Source organism: Panthera uncia, chromosome B1, assembly GCF_023721935.1.
Source record: "Panthera uncia isolate 11264 chromosome B1, Puncia_PCG_1.0, whole genome shotgun sequence".
NCBI classification, from domain to species: Eukaryota; Metazoa; Chordata; class Mammalia; order Carnivora; family Felidae; genus Panthera; species Panthera uncia.
In genome coordinates, this window is record NC_064811.1 from 181,519,629 (window position 1) to 181,520,431 (window position 803).

At 33.4% G+C, this 803-nt stretch overlaps 1 non-coding gene across 1 annotated transcript; it reads right to left on the reverse strand.

Annotated features, from left to right (window-relative positions):
• Positions 1-319: 319 nt before the first annotated feature.
• LOC125924173 (U1 spliceosomal RNA) lies at positions 320-480 on the reverse strand. Its single transcript, XR_007458337.1, has one exon. It is a non-coding gene; the product is annotated as a U1 spliceosomal RNA (small nuclear RNA).
• Between the last annotated feature and the right edge of the window lie 323 nt (positions 481-803).

Sequence of the window (803 nt, forward strand, 5' to 3'; positions counted from 1 at the left end):
TTCTTCTTTTTTTGTTGTTGCTGTTTTAGGAACTGTATCCCCAAATTAAGAAGCATATATATATATATATATATATATATATATATATATATATATATTTTGTATAGTTGTTAAGATAACTGTAGTGGAGTAGTTGTGCCGTAAACTTTCAGTAAATGAATTTGACCTTTGGAACAGCTAAAAGTTGTGATCTTGTTCAGTTTTTAGGTAGGAGCAATACTTAAACTTTTGTTGCTTTAAGTCCAGTGTGTATGGCAAATTGATTCATATATACAAGGCATTTTATAGTTTCCTAAACATATTTTATATTTTTTTTCCCCTGGGAAAACCGTGAACAGTCCTCCACTACCACAAATTGTGCAGTCGAGTTTCCCACATTTGGGGAAATCTCAGGAGTCAGCATATCCAGAATGCAACGGATAAGCCTCGCCCTGGGAAAACCACCTTTGTGATCATGGTATCTCCCCTGTCAATAAGTATACATATTTTATATTTTTAATCCATTTTCACAACTATTTTGTGATGCCATATTATTCGTTTTCCCTGTTTCTAAATGAGAAAATGGTGTCAGTGCCACCAATTTCTTGCATTCACTCAATTATACTTATTAAGCACCACGATATGTAAAGTACTTTGCCATATAATGGAAATAATGCACAAATTAATTCTTGCCTTTTGAAAGTCATAATCTAGTCAGAGAATGGCTTACTCTCCTTGAGCTGCAATAATAAAAATACCATAGACTGAATAGCTTACAATAAACATTTGTTTCTCACAGGTCTGGAGGCTGCGAAGTTCAAGAT